Source organism: Bactrocera neohumeralis, unplaced genomic scaffold (assembly GCF_024586455.1).
Source record: "Bactrocera neohumeralis isolate Rockhampton unplaced genomic scaffold, APGP_CSIRO_Bneo_wtdbg2-racon-allhic-juicebox.fasta_v2 ctg1420, whole genome shotgun sequence".
Taxonomy (NCBI): domain Eukaryota; kingdom Metazoa; phylum Arthropoda; class Insecta; order Diptera; family Tephritidae; genus Bactrocera; species Bactrocera neohumeralis.
In genome coordinates this window covers 7,338-19,830 of record NW_026089717.1, presented here as the reverse complement: position 1 = coordinate 19,830, position 12,493 = coordinate 7,338, and the positions used below count along the sequence as shown (strand labels likewise).

The 12,493-nt window shown below is 37.8% G+C and overlaps 1 pseudogene; it reads left to right on the top strand.

Annotated features, from left to right (window-relative positions):
* Window positions 1-8,615: 8,615 nt before the first annotated feature.
* On the top strand, window positions 8,616-8,685 carry LOC126766499 (small nucleolar RNA U3; annotated as a pseudogene).
* The last annotated feature ends 3,808 nt before the right edge of the window (window positions 8,686-12,493 follow it).

Genomic DNA, 12,493 nt, shown 5'->3' with positions numbered 1-12,493 from the left:
CTGTCTTTTCGTGTTTAATTTGTAATTTATTTAATAATGCGGTTGTGCCTATGCCGACGAATATGCTTTCATTATCGGTCATGAGTTCGGTACAGTTCGGAAAAATTTGTGATAACACTTCTTCTATTATTTCATGAAAATGTAGTTTACTTCCTAATTTTCGAAAATATGCGTATTTAGTAAATCCTATAGATTTACCATTTATATAAAATATGTCCATTTGTACTGATGTGCCCGAAGTATTTGGTACTGGGCGTTTTCCTAATAATTGTTTAATTGGTTTCCTTTCATATTTATTCTCCATGCAGTTGACACAATTTTTCACTATCTTTTCTGTGTCTCGTTTTACTGTTGGTCAATAACAAGTTTCTAATATTTCTTTATAGTGGTTTAGAGCGTTTCTGTGTGCTCTCTTGTGTGTAAAGTCTAATATATTTTCCCTATCTTTTTATTCTATTATATCGTGTAGTTTATTTTGTGTAAATACTTTGTAGTAGGTTGAAAATATGTTTGCTATCTTTTCTTTGTGTTTATACCACGTCTCTAAGTCAGTGTGGAACGCTGTTACTATTTTAGGTTTCATTATTTGTTTTAATGTTTGAATCATATATTCTTCAGTGTTATATTTTATTTCGAATCGTTCGTGTCGCGGAAATATAGTTGTTGCTGTTTTTTCGTTTGTTTGTGACGGTGTTAAAATAATTTGGGTTTGAAATGAATTTAATGGTTTTGCTATCATTTTTATGTTTCTTGGTGCGGATGATTCAGCTGAGTGCATTGACGTATCTGACATTATGTTTATTTGTCGTGATAAAGCGTCTGCTACAATATTTTCATGCCCTGGTTTGTATTTTAGCTTGGCACCGTATTCTTCTATCAAATTTTTCCATCTCTTTAGTTTAGTATTCGGGTTTTTTTTTTATGATATGGAAAATATTAAAGACTGATGGTCTGTGTATATAGTTAGGTCTGCTATTCCGTATAAATAATTTCTAAATTTCTGTAACGCCCAAATTATGGCTAACATTTCCTTTTCATTTGTAGAATAATTTTGTTCCGTTTTCGTCAATGTTCTTGATATGAATGATATAGGATTTCTTCCTTGGCTTAGTACTGCTCCTATTGCGTAGTTACCAGCATCTGTGGTTAAGTCAAATCCTTTATTAAAATCTGGTTGATATAGTTCAACTTTTTCTTTTAATTTATTTTTTATTTCATTTATAGCATATAGTGCTTCTTTATCTAATTGTAGCTTTACGTTTTTACTTTTATTTTTTGAAATATTTCCGTTTTCTCCTCTTAGGTAAATTGTTAATGGCTTACATATATGTGCGAAGTTCTTCACGAATTTCCTATAATAGGAGGCTAGTCCTAAAAATGATCGTAATTCCTTTAGTGTTTCAGGAATTTTATATCTATTTATTGCGTCTATCTTACTAGGGTCCACGGTGATTCTTCCGTTATGGATTATGTGTCCCAGAAATTCAGTAGTGTTTGTACTATATTTTTAACATCTTTGATATGTTGCTCTGGGTCAGCAGAGTAGATCAAGACGTCGTCGATATAGACATATGCACACTTCCCAATATATGTTCGGAGAATATCATCCACACATCTCTGAAATGTTGCCGGAGCGTTCTTTAATCCAAACGGTAATCGAAGGAACTCATATTTAGCTCCATTTACCGAGAAGGCTGTTTTTCCCTATCTTCTGGTTTAATTAATATTTGGTGGAATCCAGATTCCAAATCTAGTGTTGTAAAATATCTTGCTTTCCCTAAATTCTGTAACGTCATTGTTATATCTGGAATTGGATATCTATCTGCGACCGTTTGTTTATTCAGTTTCTGAAAGTCTATCACCATTCGTTTCTTTGGTTTTCCCTCTTCGTCTAGCCCTTTCTTTGAAACTGTCCATATTGGTGAGTTGTATGGACTCTTGCTTCCTTTAATAATGTTGTTTTTTAATAATTTTTCTATTTCTTGCTTTACGAAATCTTGGTCTGCATAAGGGTATGGATATTGACGAACCCAGACTGGCTCTTTAGTCTCTGTCCTAATTTCTGCTTGTATCGTTGTTGTAAACGGTAATATCTCATTATTATAATTATTCTTCATTAGCTCGTGTATTTCTTTTTCATAGGTTTTATTCCCTATCGTATAATTAATTTTTTCCTTTACTTGTTCAGATATTTTTTTAAATGTTATAGAATATTCGAATAAATCTATTTTTGCTTTCATTTTTCTTAAGGAATTAATATTAAATCAAATTCTTTTAATTCTTCTGTTTCGTAAAAGTCTAAGTCAAATCCTACGAGATTAATTTCTCTTTTGTGGGTAACTACTGAAGTTCCATGTAATGTATTGAATTTAATAGGTTTGTCTAATTTAATACTTTCTGCAAATGGATAGTCTTTACTTACATAACTACTTGTGGCACCTGTATCTATTAGTATATACACGTATCTTCCGTCTGGTGCATTACGTCGGAGTGTTGGAAGACCGTGATGCCTTATAAAAAAATGTTTTTGTTGGTTAGTATTTTTATAACTTACGCTAGCTGCTTCATTGTAGAGTGATATGTTATCTTCATTAGTTTGTGCATCATTCATTTGGTTGATCCGCTGCGCATTGCGTTGATTTATATTTGATGATTCGTCTCTGCTTCTCTTGAATTGTTCTCCTACTCGTTGCATTACTGTTTTGAAGGGATTCGGTGTTTGTCTGCTTGTCTGCTGAAATTGTGGTGGTTGTGGATTGTATGGTTGTCTTCTGAATCTTGTTGAGGAAGGATCTACATCCATTGCATTGGTACCACTGGCTGTGTTTGTTGCACGAAAGTTGGTTGAAGAGGTGGGTATATTTGTGGTCTCTGCCATTGTTGCTGACTCTTCTGGTATGTTCTGGGTATGTGTTCCAGTTGGTGATAATGAGTGTCATGTTGCATGGTCCTTGCTATACCGTAGGCTTCCATCAGGTTTGAGCAATTTCTGGAGTACAGTGCGTTTTTTGTTGATCTACTTCTTAACCCTGCGATAAATGTACGTATCGCTTTTAGTTGCACTTCTTTTGATAGAGCTTCTATCACAAATTCATTTTTGTGTGACATTTCTATCTTGGATAATACTCCGTTGAGTGCTTGGTTCAGGTGATCATAGTATATGTGGAGAGGTTTTTCTCCTTGTCGTATTCTCATCATGTCTTCCTCGAGTACATAGAGTGGGCGTTGATCTGCATATGAGTCGTCTAGGCGGTCTATGATTTCATCGAAGTTTAGCTTTGTGTTGTTGTTGATGAGGATTTGTGCAGCTCGTCCTGTGATCTTTCCTCTGAGAAGGATCAGGGCTTCAGTGTAAATGTTTTGTCCATGAAATATTTTCACAGTATTCATTAGAGTTATTGGTAGTTTTCTCCAATTTCTATATTCGTGATAATCTCCACTAAACACTGTTATTGCTGATTTGAAGAGTCCTAAGTCGACTTCTTTGGGATCAGTGTATGTACAGATTTCATTCTGGGCTTCTATTATTGGTGTATTACCTATTTGAGCTTCGGCGAATTTCCTCTGCAAATCAAGTACCATCGCTTGGAGTGCTTGGATCTCTGCTGCTTGTTGTGCCATTTTATTTTGTTTTTTCTTGTTTTGTTTTTAAGTTTTGAACCGTTTTGAAAATTTGCTTGAATTTTAGTTACTGAATTCAACCTTATTTCTTGTCCTTGAAGGATTTTTGTATCGAATCCTTTTTTGTTGACAGATCCTTTTTTAGTTTTGGGACACTTTCCTAGGATATGTTTTTATATCCTTCACTTGTTAAGGAATTTATTCTGATTCCTTTTTATTAGTGTGTCCCTGCTCGGGCGCCAATTAAAGTTTATACTTTATTATTTTATAAAAAATATATTTTTAGCTCCGTAGAGCGATCTTTATTTAATCACCTAATGAACAGAAAAAAAGATGTTGTATACAAGCGGGTGCTTGTATTTATACAAAAAACTTAGCTTCAAAGTAATATGTTTATCAGTTGTAGTTTTGTGGTTTCTATTCTATTGTGGAAAAGTACTGAAGTGGAAAAGTACTGATGTGAATGACAATTAGTTTAGTTATTTGGATAGTGTTATCTTATAGTAAGTGATGTCAGCTTATTGCTAGGCAGATGTATATGTGCGGTAGCTATTATCAGTTGGGGACAGCGTAAGTCATGTATTAACTCGCGTGAATGGCTGGACCGATTGCACCAATTCTTCTACTCTCGCAACAATGTTGCTAAGGAGTATTATAGTTTTGTTCACATAACGGTTGTTTGTAAGTCCTAAAACTAAAAGAGTCAGATATAGGGTTATATACCAAAGTGATCAGGGCGACGAGTAGAGTCGAAATCCGGATGTCTGTCTGTCCGTCCGTCCGACTGTCCGTCCGTCTGTCCGTCCGTCCGTGCAAGCTGTAACTTGAGTAAATATTGAGATATCATGATGATACACTTGGTACACGTATTCCTTGGCTCCATAAGAAGGTTAAGTTCGAAGATGGGCAAAATCGGCCAACCGCCACGCCCACAAAATGGCGGAAACCGAAAACCTATAAAGTGTCATAACTAAGCCATAAACAAAGATATTAAAGTCAAATTTGGCACAAAGGATCGCATTAGGGAGGGGCATATTCGGACGCATTTTTTTTGGAAAAATGGGTGTAGCCCCGCCCCCTACTAAGTTTTTTGTACATATCTCGGAAACTATTATAGCTATGTCAACCAAACTCTACAGAGTCGTTTTCTTCAGGCATTTCCATATACAGTTCAAAAACGGAAGAAATCGGATAATAACCACGCCCACCTCCCATACAAAGGTTATGTTGAAAATCACTAAAAGTGCGTTAACCGACTAACAAAAAACGTCAGAAACACTAAATTTTGCGGAAGAAATTGCAGCAGGAAGCTGCATCCAGGCTTTTTTTAAAAATTGAAAATGGGCGTGGCGCCGCCCACTTATGGACCAAAAACCATATCTCAGGAGCTACTGGACCGATTTCAATGAAATTCGGTATATAATGTTTTCTTAACACCCTGATGACATGTACGAAATATGGCTGAAAGCGGTTCACAACCACGCCTTCTTCCAATATAAAGCTATTTTGAATTCCATCTGATGCCTTCTCTGTATAATACGAGTGTAAACATTAGGAACCAATGATGATAGCGGAATAAAACTTTACAAAAATACGGTATTTGAAAAATATGTAAATGACGGATAATGAAATCTCGATTATCACTTTATCATGCGAGAGTATAAAATGTTCGGTGACACCCGAACTTAGCCCTTCCTTACTTGTTTTTTTGTTGTATTTGTTATTATTGGGAGAAGGTTCTTATGTAAAAAAAAAATTACGAAAGTTGCCGGAAAACGCCTAAAAACAGTCCTTTTCTTTTTCCCATACAAACGTTTTATTTTGTCTATACATAAGTATGTAAGTAAAATGATTGTTTGTTTGTTAGTACCGCTAAAGCTCGAGAACGGCGAAACCAATCTTCATGAAATTTTCAGAAGTTGTTCGCTGTGAATCTGGAAAGGTCCAGAAATAAAAAAAAAACTTTTCATAAGAAAAAATCGAAAAATTGAGAATTTCCAAAAATTCACTTTTCTCATACAATTTTTTTTTCTTTTGTTTTTCAATATTTTGATTTGTAAATTATTTGAATCGTTCAATTTCGGTCGCTTGCTCGTTTACTCCGGCTATTTAAAAAAAAATTTGAAAATTATTCAGTGAAAACTTTATGTGTGTTTCAAGCGGATGATCAATTACAGATTGAAATTTGTTACGAAGCCACGAAGAGGTCCCGCTAATATCGGTCGGTGCTCTTTTTACCATCAACGCCAAGGCACATGAACGAGTACTCCCAGGATGCGACATACGTGTTTAATTATGGATCGGGGTCAATCAGCAAGCGATCGTAACGTTGTCAGAGCACGACTTTTCAAACAACAGTTACGATGTTCTTCTTTGGATGGTGGATAGAGGTTCCACCAGATCAAATTGATGAAATCATTTCTGCGGAAATTCCTGATGCAGAGAAAGATCCAATATTAAACGAAGTGATGAAAACCAATATGGTTCATGGACCTTGCGGACACCCCAATCCCACTTCAGTTTGTATGTCTAACAATAAATGCACGAAACACTATCCACTTGCTTTTCTTTCGGAATCGCAAACTGAAAATGATGGATATCTACTCTATCGTCGTAACTCATCAGACGACCATATAACTTAGAGTAGTAGTTTGCAAGTAAGTCACCAAAGTGCAACATGGCGGTTATTGGTCTTGAACGATACGGTCGAACGAACTGCAATAAAGCGCTTTGTAGGATATTTACTTTTTCAATTCATGAACGTTTTCCGACTGTTGTGCGTCTCGCACTTAATTTGGAGAATGGCCAAAGAGTGTTCCTCAACGCAGAGAATATAGTGCAGCCAGTGAAAACACCGCCAGCAACAAAATTACGAAGAAAGGAAGGCCAACCAGTAGATTGACATCCAGGTGTGTTCTCAAATAATGCATTTCTATGAATATACACAATCCACCGGAAAAACGACCTTCGATTCCTATTGAATAATGTACGCATTTCAACTTCATTTGAGTAATTGCGTACTGTAAATGGTGCGGTGTGTACAATGTTTTTAGAAGCAAGCCAGCAAAATATGTACGATGCGCTGCAAATTAAGTTCGCACACTTTTCGGGAAGATCATTTCGACATATCAACCTTCAAATCCGCTTCAATTATGGTATACGAACAAAAATTACATTGCCGAATATTTTTTGCATCGTATTCGCTAAGAATTGGAAATGTGTCAATTCTGGTTGATACTTCCGGTGGTTTAATATCAATTCCATCTGCCGTTTATCAATTCATGAAAGACGAACTCATAAAGAATATTCGGACATTGGCCAAATTATCGTAACTACGATTTCTTGAGTGCACGCACAATTTTAGCTGCCAAAAATACCGATGTTGTTGACTTAAACTGGAAGATTTAAAGTCAAATTCCGGGAGACTTGCTCTCATACAAATCGATCGATCGTCTTGACAATGAGACGAAGCCGCGAATTATCAAGTGGAATTTCTAAATGCTTTGGAGAGGCTTGGTATGACACCGCATTATTTGCGTCTCAAAGTTCTATCTGTCGTTATTATGTTTCGTAATCTTCAAGCACCGAAACTGTGTAATGCAACCCGACTGATTGTATTGTAGCTATCTTATAGAATGGGGCAGAATGCTTGACTCTACGAATTCTTCTGAGCTCCAACGATTTGCCATTTCAGTTCAAATCTTTTCAGTTTTCAAAGAGTTCTACAATTTTCCATATCAGTACCAAGGCATTCCGTTTCCAGTAAAAATTGCATTTGAGATGAGAATCAGTAGGACACAAGGATAGTCGCTAGAAGTGTGTGGCATAAATTTGGAAATGCTACATATATTTCTCACACGGCCGGATATACCTGGCGTGCTCACGAGTTGGAAAACCATCTTCTCTGTACATTTACGCACCGAAACAGAAACCAAAAAATATTGTTTATCAAGCTTCGATACATTGAAAAAATTTAGAAAAATCGAAAATAAATGATTTTCAACACAATATAAATTCAACTTTCTTTTCATTTCAAAACACATAATTTCAGGCAGGACAACGGCTGCCGGGTCAGCTAGTTTTCTTTAAAAAGACACTTTCGTTATTTTTCATTTAAATAATTAATAGTATAATAAAAATTAACAAAATTTCTTTTAAGGATATACTCCCTATTTTCTTTAAAAGACTTGGAACATAAAAGGCATTGCCTGGCACCAAAGGCATTTAGAATCATAAAATATTTTTCGCAGGGCATATTTGATTTTGCGCTATAGTCTGGCGTGATGTTAATTCGTTGCTGGCTCGACAACGATATATAGGTAATAATAAATGCAGAATTGATCATTTTCGGTGTTAAATGAGAAATATAATGCTAATTTCAAAGTAAAGAAATGTACGCCTACAGATTCGTTTATTTTCTACGCGCAACCGACTCGGCGTATAATTTATATATGATCGGTATATATTTGGTATCAAAGCATATGCGTAGTAATGTACACTCAATGCTTCATGCTAAATTTCCGTTTACACATACAACCAATGGTGAAGCTCACGTTTTGTCAAAGAGTCAATGTGTCGACGGACCGACGCGGCCACAAAGCGTCATAACATTGTATTATTGGTAGAAAATCCAAGCTTTGCTTGAAAAAATAAGCGAGCGAGCGTCACCGCTTCCCTTGCTACTGCAACAGCTTTACCAACAAACTTGTGTAATATGTATGTATGTACATATATGTATGAAGCGTGCACACATATCAACGCATATTTTTTCCAGCCTCGGAAAAATACGAGGTGACTATTCACATGTGTGCGCATATGTATGTTTGTATGCTTGTGCATTATTGAAGTTATGCTTTTTTTTCTTTCGTTTGTCTTTCATTTTTGCGGATTCTTAACTATTTTGTGTGACTTTATTTCTTTCGTTTCTGTTTCATTTCTGCGACTTCTTTGTGTGACTTTTGGTTGAAATACTCTGCGTTGGCCGTTGAAAAGATAAGACTATACTTCTCAGGATCATTTCTGTAGTCAGTCTTCATTTTACTTTCATTTACAAGTTATACTTCTTTTTCTTTCGTTTGTCTTTCATTTCTGCGAATTCTCAACTATTTTATGTGACTTTTGGTTGAAATACTCTGCGTTAACCGTTCAAAGGATCATTTCTGTAGACAGTGTTTATTTATTAATTCGTGTTCTATGTAATATTGACGTGACAGTGATAATTTCTGCGAATTCTCAACTATTTTGTGTGATTTTTTGTTGAACGGCTGCGTTAGCCGTTGAAAAGTTAAGACTTCACTGGATCATTTCTGTAGACAGTGTTTATTTATAAAGGATGGAGTCATGTGTAGAAGTTTACGCAAGTGAGGAAAGTTCTCTGATCGCCATTCACTTGGGAGTGGCCAGAAACGATTCTTTTACACATGGCTCAAGCAAGTATCCTCTGGGTAGCCTAAGAACATCCGTTCGAAGGCGAGCTAATGTGAGAAGGCGAAGAATCCCCTACATAGAGTTGTGCGCTGGCTTTGGGACCCGCCACGTAAAAAACAATACCAATGTAAACAAAACGACAGTCTCGGATGAGAGACCCCAATTTTGATGACGACCATTGGTTTTCGGAAAGTGCAAAAGAACAGTTGGTATGACGAGGAGTGCCGTGTCGCAGCGGAGAGAAAACAGACTGCCTACCTCGCAACGTTACGATCGACCACTACACGTGTGGGATGGGATAGATACGGAGAGTTAAAGAAGGAAGCGAGACGCATTTGTAGACAGAAAAAGTAAGAGGCTGAAATGCGTGAGTACGAAGAGCTTGATAAGCTGGCCGACAGGGGTAATGCTCGTAAATTCTATGAAAAAATGCGGCGGTTTACAGAAGGTTTCAAGACCGGAGCATACTCGTGTAGAACCCCCAAAGGTGATCTAGTCACCGATGCCCAGAGCATATTAAATTATGGAGGGAACACTTCTCTAGCCTGCTGAATGGCAGTGAACGCATAACGCCAGAAGAAGGCGAACCCGATTCCCCAATCGATGACGATGGAGCCGACGTTCCATTGCCCGACCATGAATAAGTTCGAATAGCAATTACCCGTCTGAAGAACAACAAAGTGGCGGGGGCCGATGGATTGCCGGCCGAGCTATTCAAACACGGTGGCGAAGAACTGATAAGGAGCATGCATCAGCTTCTTTGTAAAATATGGTCGGACGAAAGCATGCCCAATGATTGGAATTTAAGTGTGCTATGCCCAATCCATAAAAAATCTGAACCAACTACCGTGGGATTAGCCTCCTCAACATCGCATACAAGGTTCTATCGAGCGTATTGTGTGAAAGATTAAAGCCCACCGTCAACAAAATGATTGGACCTTATCAGTGTGGCTTTAGACCTGGAAAATCAACAACCGACCAGATATTTACCATGCGCCAAATCTTGGAAAAGACCCGTGAAAGGAGAATCGACACACACCATCTCTTTGTCGATTTCAAAGGTGCTTTCGACAGCACGAAAAGGAGCTGCCTTTATGCCGCGAAGTCTGAATTTGGTATCCCCGCAAAAGTAATACGGCTGTGTAAACTGACGTTGAGTAACACCAAAAGCTCCGTCAGGATTTCGAAGGACCACTCCGAGCCGTTCGATACCAAACGAGGATTCAGACAAGGCGACTCCCTTTCCTGCGACTTCTTCAACCTGCTTCTGGAGAAAATAGTTCGAGCTGCAGAACTAAACAGAGAGGGTACCATCTTCTATAAGAGTGTACAGCTGCTGGCGATGGCGATGATATTGATATCATCGGCCTCAACACCCGAGCCGTTAGTTCTGCTTTCTTTAGGCTGGACAAAGAAGCACAGAAAATGGGTCTGGCAGTGAACGAGGGCATCATCAAACAAAAAGTCGTCGCACTCGCGACTTGGCTCTCACGTCACTGTTGACAGTCATAACTTTGAAGTTGTAGATAATTTCGTCTATTTAGAAACCAGCATTAACACCATCAACAATGTCAGCCTGGAAATCCAACGCAGTATTGCTCTTGCCAACAGGTGCTACTTCGGACTGAGTAGGCAATTGAAAAGTAAAGTCCTCTCTCGACGAACAAAACTCCATAAGTCGCTCATAATTCCCGTCCTGCTATACGGTGCAGAGGCTTGGACGATGACAGCAACCGATGAGTCGACGTTACGAGGTTTCGACAGAAAAATTCTGCGAAAGATTTATGGTTCTTGCCCGTTGGCCACGGCGAATATCGTATTCGGTGGAAAGATGAACTGTATGAGATATACGACGACATTGACATAGTTCAGCGAACTAAAAACAGTGGCTACGCTGGCTAGATCATGTTGTCCGAATGGACGAAAACAGCTCTGATAGTATTCGACGCATTACCCGCCGGGGGAAGCAGAGGAAGAGGAAGGCCTTCACTCCGTTGGAAGGACCAAGTGGAGAAGGACCTGGCTTCGCTTGGAATATACAATTGGCGCCACGTAGCGAAAAGAAGAAACGACTAGCACGCTGCTGTTAACTCTGCTATAATCGCGTAAGCGGTGTCTACGCCAATTAAGAAGAGAAGAAGTTTATTTATTAATTCGCGTTCTATATAATATTGACTTGACAATGATAATTTCTGCGAATTCTAAACTTTGTGTGAAATTAAGACTTCACAAGATTATTTCTGTAGACAGTGTTTATTTACTAAGTAATTCGTGTTCTATATATAATATTGGCGTACTATTTGTAGTATTAGTACACAGTGAATAGTGATTTAAATAAACGATAAAATAAGTGACGCGTGATAATACGCGGATTCCAGGTTATGTGGGGGTAAGTTTCTCATAAATGTTTCAATTGTCCGTAATAGATGCACCTTGTGCATTAAACTTGTGCTCTTGAAACTAATATCAATTGGATTGACAAAAATTTAATGTTTTGATTTTAAACTGATTTTACAGCGGAAAAAGACAGTGCAGAGAGAAGAGAAGGGAAAACAGCACATTATTATCGTGAATACCGAGCACGAAAGAAAGCAGAGCGGGAAAAGAAGAAATTGGAAATGATAGCTGGCAGTCAATCGAGGAAGAGGAAAACATCTGCGGAATATCAGGGAGGGCGTAAAAAAGATTCAAAGTCTGCTGTTCCATCAATCTCTGCGGTAGCATCTATAACCACTGATGAATCAACGATCGTCAATTCACCGATAACTGTTGGGCCTTCAACGCGTGTTGATAGATTAATGACGGCTGGACCTCCGATCAATGTTGATAAAATAAATGACAGTGATAATACGCATAATACAGCGGATTCCAGGTTACGTGATGGTAAGTTTCCTTGAATATTTCAATTGTCCGTAATAGATGCACCTTGTGCATTAAACTTGTGCTCTTGAAACTAATATCAATTGAATTGGTAAAAATTTTAATGTTTTGTTTTTAAATTGATTTTACCGCGGGAAAAGACAGTACAGCCCGTGTTTCAAGAGGAGAGAAAACAGCACAATATTATTTGAAACACCGAGCACGAAAGAAAGCAGAGCAGAAAAAGGAGAAATTGGAAATGATAGCTGGCAGTCAATCGAGGAAGAGGAAAACATCTGCGGAATATCAGGGAGCGCGTAAAAAAGATTCAAAGTCTGCTGTTCCATCAATCTCTGCGGGAGCATCTATAGCTCCTGATGAATCTACGATCGTCAATTCACCGACATGAGTTTGTAATGGCAAAATTTATGAATAATAGCTTTGGATTTGTTTGTTTGATATATGATCGCCTGTGGTTCAAGCAAGATTTAACCGCACTTCCTGAGAATATTGATCATGAGGTACTTTACAGAATTCTACCGGATGTTCCAAGCGAAAATATTAAACCATGTATGAACGTGCACAT